Below are 7,211 nucleotides of genomic sequence, written 5' to 3'. Positions count from 1 at the left end.
AGTATAGCAGGGATCATGGAGCTGGCACAGGATTGGGCAGTGTTTCATTCTGCTGTGCATGGTGTCACTATGAGTTGGAAATGACTCAATGGCATCTAACAACAACAACAATATAAAGATTATAGCCAAGAGAATCTTCTAGAGCAGCTCTACTCTGCAACACATGGAGTCTCCATGAGTCAGAATTGACATAACAGCAACTGACACTAGGTGTCAAGAGGAGACAGTACTCCTGGTTTTTCTTTCTTTCTTTCTTTCTTTGTTTATTTTAGTCCTTGTCACGACACACACAAAACTGATAACAATGGAGATTTCTGACAGCATTGGAAGGAAGAAGGGAAGCTTATCTTGATGTGTATTTTTCTGTCAGTGGATGCTTGTGTGTTGCTATAATGTTAAACAGGTTTCAATTGAGCTTCCAAATGAAGAGGGACTAGGAAAAAAGGTCTGGTGATCGGCTTCCAAAAATTAGCTAATGGAAACCCTGTGAACCACAACAGTCTAATATGCAACAGATCATAGGGATGCTTCTGGTTCTAGCAGCTTTCCTTTTATTGTGTGTGGAGTCATCATGCATTTGGAGCTAATTCAACAGCAGTTAACAGCAACAATCTTGAAAAAATTTTTAACCTCATTTATCTAGTTGTGCCTGAATGAAGAACTGGTGATCTGCACAATCCTCAGAACAAATTTCACCATGATGCATGTTTCATGCTTTATCTAGCTCTTCTCATGAGCCACCAATTCTTATCTGGTGGATGGGTAGTATAAATACTGCAATAATGGTGATAAAAGCTTTGGAATTGGGCAGAGTTTGAATTCTTACTCTGCCACCATCAAAAGTTTGACTTTGGGCAATGGATTGTCTCCTTGAGCCTCCTATGAAACATGTCGATAACAATTAGTCCAAGGATAAGATGGACCATTAGGACCTCAGCCTTCATGACCCTGAGACCAGAAAAATTAGTTGGTGTCCAGCTATCAATACCAACCACTTGGAAAGGGATCCAAACTGGAGATCCTGGATAGAATGGGAGGAAAAATGTGGAACAAAATTCAAAAACACAAAAATGACCAGAATTACTGGTCAGATAGAGATTGGTGGAACCCCCAAGAGTATGGCCCGGGATTACCCTTCGGGCCTAGAAATGGATTCACTTCCATGGATTGGCTCTCAGCCCAACAGAAGAAAGGCCCACATGCAGAACACCTATCCCAGGGTGATGCATTCACCTATTCTAGGGAGATGCACCCCTTAGATCAATCAGCCATGAGACACCAGAGGGCCAGCATTCACACAGAGGGAAAGCTCAGCCGACAGGAATGCATAGTTAAGAAGGGCACAGGGAGGGGTAGTTATGGGGAGGGGAGAGGAGAAGAGTTTCTTATGGTTGGGGATGGTAATCAGGGCATGAAATCAAATGTGCATGAACTGTTGAATGTAAACCAAATTTGCTTTGTAAATTTGCACCTAAAGCACAATTTAAAAAATTTAAAAATGTTGATAAGAATAAGGTGGTTGTGAGAATTAAATGTGAGATATAAAACACTTTGAAGAGTAAACCTGATTTACTAATTACTTAGTAAATAACAATAAAATGAACCAGAGATCAAAAACTTGCAGCCCACCAGCCAGTAGGTGAAGACTTGGCAACAGGTTTTGTTTGACCCTTTAATGGGGCACCATTTAGAGATGCCTCAGAAGAAACAGCTGGAAATCTACTTCCAAAAGACCACAACCATTGAAAACCCTTTGGAGAGCAATTCTACTATGAAACACATGGGGTCACCACGAGTTGAATAACTGAAAACACATTTTGTTTCATTCTTTTTTGTTTTTTTAGTGGGAACAGAATTGCTCCATACCTGGACTCCTTTCCACTCCCTGTTGTCTACACATGACTGAGTATTAGCTGCCAATACCAGTGAATTTTACCCTTTGTTGATCTTTAAAAAGAGACATATTTCTCTGTATCAATTTTTTTCTTTCTATTTACCAAAACTCAGGGAAAAGAAAGAAAAATGCCATGAACCACATATATATTTTTTAAAGTGAGAAAACAGAAACTATTTCTAAGTGTTATGAAAATAACTAGAATAACTCATATGTGAAATTCTGGACTCTATAATTAACCCACTGCCATTGATGTGATTCTAACTGACAGTATTCCCCTTTGGGTTTCCAAGACTGTAACTCTTTATGGAAGTAGGTTGCCTCATCTTCCTCCCACAGAGAGGCTGGTGGGTTTGAACTGCTGACCTCCTGGTTAGCAGCCAAATGCCTTACCCACTGTGCTGCCAGAGCTCCTTTTCTGATCACTATAGATATTTAAATTTGCTGCTCCTCAGTTTTGAGTCATTGGGAGGTAGAGAACAATACAGCTATCTGGTTGTCAACAAAAAGAAATTGCCTTCTTATATTCATAGAGAATCTTAGGATTAGTAGAACTAAAAGGACATTAAAAAGTGCACACCTTATGTGGTGAAGAATTACCTTATCCAAAGAGGTTTAGAGTCCTTGGGTGGTATAAATAGTTAACTTGTAGTTGAAAGGTTGGAGATTTGAGTTCATGTAGGGCTGCTTCAGAAGAAAGGTCTGGTGATCTGCTTTGGAAAATTCAGCCATTGAAAACCCTGTAAAGGATAGTTCTACTCTACACCTCATGGAATCATGAGTCAAAATTGACTCAATAGCAACTGGTTTGTTTTTGTTTTTTAAAGCTATATCTGGCCTTTGCTCTCAACTACTGGGAGGCCTCTGGAATATTATGCTTGATGAGAGTATCGTTGTTTGCTTGGAAGGACTTCAACCAGCTAGATAGTCACAATGTGATATAGAGTGGGGGCTTTGGACAACACAGTATCAGCTCTATCTCCATAGTGGCTGGAGACTAAAAGTTAGCCTAGTGGGCAGTAGAGGATCAAGCTCCAACAAAAACTCTGAACACCAATGCTTGGGTGAGCCTCCCTAGTTGGCAAGGCCCTGTGTGTATTGTCACTCATTAATACTAGTAAAAGTAATGTATCCATAACATTACAGGAAGGGAGAGTACAATGGACGCTCTGTGTTAGGTACTTTTCCATGATTCTGCCCTATGCACTTCTTCCTTTGGTTGATTTTAATCTGTATATTTCCCTGTAATATACTGTAACCTTGAGTATAACAGCATTCAGTATGTTCTGTGAATCCTACTAGTGAATTATGAAAGCTGAGGGCAATTTTCAGAATTTCTTGAACTTGTAATTGATGTCAGAAGTGATGGAGGTCTTGTGTAGACTGCACTTCCTCTAAACTGTTCAGTGAGCCAAACTCTTGCCCAACCTCACCTGAGATGTCTATTCCCCTTCAATCTGTATATACCATCAGATGAAAGTTGTTATTGTTGTTAACTTTGGTCATGTGCACTCCATCTGATATCGGCCTTATGTATGACAGAATGAAATGCCAGCATGTTTGAGTCCATCATTGCACCTATGGTGCTAATCCATCTCACCAAGGGTCCCCATGCCCTTATCAGCCCACTGCTTCACCAAGTATTATGTCCTCTCTAGTGATTGATCCCTCCTGATGATGTGTCCAAAGCAAGAAACTCAGAAAATGTTCTATTGTGATCCATAAGGTTCCCACTGGCTAATTTTTGGAAGTAGATCACCAGGCTTTTCTTCCTAGTCTGTCTTAGTCTGGAAACTCTGCTGAAATCTATCTATTGTGGGTGACTCTGCTGGCTTTTTAAATACTGGTGTCATAGATTACAGCATTATAACAACACACAAGCCACCACAACAAACTAACAAGCAGGTGGTAGAAAATAAAAATAGCTCATTGAAGCTTAGATGAGATGAATGGGGAGATAAGAAATTGAATTTACAAAAACATCAACAGAATGGAACATCTGACTGAAAAGCTCCTCATATAAAGAGTAGGAGCTTGATCTTGATTTTTAAAATGCCTTAGGAGGGCTCAGGTACCTGATAGGTTTACATATCTGCACACTCCTTTTGCTTCATATTTCTGTGGTTATAAAAGCACCACTAATCCATCTGACAGGAGATCACAGTGGCTTTCCCTTCTTTCTGACTCCCACTAAGAGAGCAACTTAAAAAAGTAAAGCATTTTACTCTCCTTTGAGCCCCTACAGGGGCAGCACCATTTAAATACAACACATAGTTGATGATTGTCTGTCTGGACTAGATGTAGAGACAGAGAGAGATACTGTCAATGCTTGCATTTTCCATCAGTACCCTAGGGAGAATGGAATACTTTTTATGTTTCTTGTCTTACTTTGGTATTTTCCTAAAAATTATTTTCTAAGATCTCTATCAATTCTGCTTCTTGAGGGTACAAAGCTGGCAATACCACCTATTATAATATTGTTCACAGTGAGCACACAAAATGGGGCCAAAAAATATAAAACAGGTGAAAAAAAAGGGGGATGATATTGCTCATCTAAAAGCAAAATACATTTCCTCTTATAGAAATTCTTACAAGTTGCCATAATCCTAAATGCTGAAGTTCAGTTTTCCAAGCATTTTCCAGGAAAACAAGCAGTTAGACTATGAAATAGCATGGGGAAATGAGTTCAATCTTGAACAAAGTGGCAGTTGTCAACTTTAGTAAAATAGTCACTTCTTAAATATGTTGGACAGCACCAATGCATGAGATTATAAGGGATGTGCACAAAGATCTCACAAAAATAACATCCTAAGTGGTGTAATGGTGAAACTCATCACCACAAGCTATTGTTAAAGGCTTACCTGGATGTGGTCTAATGCTGGATCTTATACAACATGGGAAACATCTTATCCCTGTGATGTAAGTCTTTCTAATTCTGACAACTCAGCAACAGAGACAAATAAACCTCAAACATGGATTGAGTCAATTAGTAAAAAGAGCAGTGAGAATGTACTATGGTAGTGATTCAGTTTTGATTAACAGTTTTTATTACTTTTTAAAAAAAGAGAGAGAGAGAACAATTGCAGATGATCAATTCCAACTCGTAGTGATCCCATGTGTGGCAGAGCTGAACTCTGCTTCATAGGGTTTTCAATGACTGTAACATTTTGGAAGTAAATTGCCAGGCCTTTCCTCTGAGGCACCTCTGGGTGAATTCAAACTACCAAACTTTCAGTTAATAGCTGAGCACTTAGCTGTTTGCACCACCTCCAACTCTGAATTGCTTTAATGTTGTTGTTGTTGTTATGTGCCATCGAGTCAGACCTGACTCATAGTGACCCCTCCTTGGGTTTCCAAGGCTGTATCACTATGGAAGTAGATTGCCCATCTTCCTTCCGAGGAGTAGCTGGTAGGTTTGAACCGCCAGCCTTCTGGTTAGCAGTCAAGTGTCTTAGGCACTATACTACCCTGAAAATAGACTTTGAGCCCTCTGAGGAAAACCATGTAGTGCATTGGTAAATAAAAATCTGATGAATGAATGAAAGTATATTAGGCATTTTTCTCTATATTTAGTCCCCATTTCATAGAAAATGAAATTGAAGCTCAGAGCAAGAAAAGGACTTATTCTGGTGGTGTAGTGCCCAAGGCATCTGACTGCTAACCAGAAGGCTGGTGGTTCAAACCCACCAGCCACTCCTCGGAAGGAAGTTTGGGCAATCTACTTTGGGCAATCTACTTCTGTAGTGATACCACCTCAGAAACCCAAGGGGGAGTCACTATGAGTCAGATCCGACTCAACAGCAGTGCGTTGCATTGCTTTGTTGGCTAAAGCCACAAGTCTGCAGTGACAAATCCTCTCTGCTGAATTCCCTAGTCTGAATTCCTTCTTGGCTCTCTCACCATCCTGTTTTGTCTGGCATAGCCTTTCCAGGTGAGCAGGGTGGGACCCAAGTTGCATTTGGCAGGCAGGACAGATAAGTTCATATATCCCTAAGAGGGTGGAGTGAGCCTTAGTGAAGAACTCCCATTCTAGTTGAAGATAACAAAAGCAAGTCTGGCCACCTAAGGTAGTATTTGGTTGCTTGAGGGCAGAGGCAGGAAATGGGACTGCTCCACGAGACTCAGTAGGCAGAAGGGAGTCAGGGATGAAGCAAAATAGCTCAAGGTGCCCTGCAGAGGGAACACTTGGAGGGGATTTTGAGAAATGTTATAGAAGAAAACCAGTAAAATTAGTTGTCATTGACTTGACTCCAATTCATGGCAACCCCATGTGTGTCAGAGTAGAACTGTGCTTCACAGAGTTTTCAATGGCTATTTTTCAGAAGTAGATCACCAGACCTTTCTAGTAAGATGCCTGTGAGTGAACTTGAACCTCCAACTTTTCCATTAGCAGCTGAGCACGTAAATTGTTTGCACTGGCCAGGGACATCTATGAAGAAAGGTATAGGCACTAAGCTCCTTCATGAACAAAAAGCACCCAGAAGTGCTTTCTAGCCCAAAAAGGACAGAAAGCACACTGACATTCATCTACTGCCTGATTTCCCTCAGGCTCACCCTGGTCTTACTTACTCCTTTGGTCTGTGGAAATAACCCTTGCTTTCAGCTACTTCTCATACCCTCACATATAATTATGCAATTACAGCATCTTCTAGAACACATGCTCCTCCCATATTCAAACACATTTCCTCCCATATTCAAACCTTTTTCCCTTGAATGAAGTGAACTGGCATCAGGATATGAAAAGCTTGTGTTCCTACACAGGCCTCTCTATTCTCTTTAATGAAACTCTTTAGGATAAAAAGCTTCTTCTAAATTTTGAGGAAAGATTTGCCCATAAAAGATGGTGTCCTGGCAAAACACTCCATCCAATCCCTCTACAACAAAGTTGTAGAAAAAAATAATTGATCATCCTGGAATTCTGAGTATCAAGTGAGAGGATAAAGAATTAGACTTACTTAATACAAATAGGAAAAGGAGATGGAGTGAGGCCAGTGACTAGAAAGAGAGAAGCTGGGGCCTGATGACATTTGGCCATTTTGAGAGACAGAAGGCATTGTAGATAGGCAAGGAGAAAGTAACTTCATGAAATCCACACTAGGACAGCAACACAGTGTGGACAGATCTTCAATGAAACAAAGTGAGCAGAATTCGAGGTAGATCTGGGAGAAGAAAGTGCAGGGAAATTAGTGAAATTCTCAGTGCCACAAGCAACTGCAGAGCAAGAAGTTTGCCAGTGAAGAGGGATAAAACACCTCACTACTAGTGAATACTAGTCATTTGGGTTGAGGACCAACAAGAAGGGGAAGGCCTGTGGATT

Source organism: Orycteropus afer, unplaced genomic scaffold (assembly GCF_000298275.1).
Source record: "Orycteropus afer afer isolate SDZICR_OR568_19922 unplaced genomic scaffold, OryAfe1.0 scaffold00156, whole genome shotgun sequence".
Lineage (NCBI taxonomy): Eukaryota > Metazoa > Chordata > Mammalia > Tubulidentata > Orycteropodidae > Orycteropus > Orycteropus afer.
The sequence above is the reverse complement of the archived record's forward strand: the minus strand, read 5'-3'. Positions refer to the sequence as shown.